Source organism: Ranitomeya variabilis, chromosome 7 (genome assembly GCF_051348905.1).
Source record: "Ranitomeya variabilis isolate aRanVar5 chromosome 7, aRanVar5.hap1, whole genome shotgun sequence".
Classification (NCBI taxonomy): Eukaryota; Metazoa; Chordata; class Amphibia; order Anura; family Dendrobatidae; genus Ranitomeya; species Ranitomeya variabilis.
Window position 1 is genome coordinate 41,207,874 of NC_135238.1, and position 741 is coordinate 41,208,614.

Consider the following 741-nt stretch of genomic DNA (forward strand, 5'->3'; position numbering starts at 1 on the left):
TGACCACATGTCCTCGGGGCTCCCACCCCGCTTGACCACATGTCCTCGGGGCTCCCACCCCGCTTGACCACATGTCCTCGGGGCTCCCACCCCGCTTGACCACATGTCCTCGGGGCTCCCACCCCGCTTGACCACATGTCCTCGGGGCTCCCACCCCGCTTGACCACATGTCCTCGGGGCTCCCACCCCGCTTGACCACATGTCCTCGGGGCTCCCACCCCGCTTGACCACATGTCCTCGGGGCTCCCACCCCGCTTGACCACATGTCCTCGGGGCTCCCACCCCGCTTGACCACATGTCCTCGGGGCTCCCACCCCGCTTGACCACATGTCCTCGGGGCTCCCACCCCGCTTGACCACATGTCCTCGGGGCTCCCACCCCGCTTGACCACATGTCCTGTGGATTGATCTATTAATCGCCATCTATTATTTTTCCACTTTTAAAGGTGATCTGTTGTGGGTTTACCAGTTTGGAGCCCACTGAATTGCACGCTCCTGTAAGTTTCTGATAAAGTCTAATTACAAACTATTGAGTGGGATGATGGAAGGGATCTATATAAATAAAAAAATAAAATACTGCGACATAATGAAAAGTGGAAGATAAGACTGGCGACCACTGAGCTAGAAGCCAGGTACCACTGCAGCTTTTCATTTTTCAGGGCTTGCGCAACGTAATGCAAACACACAACGTTTCGCCAGCCCTGGCTAATGAAAAGCTGCACCAGGGATTCAGGAAGGTAAA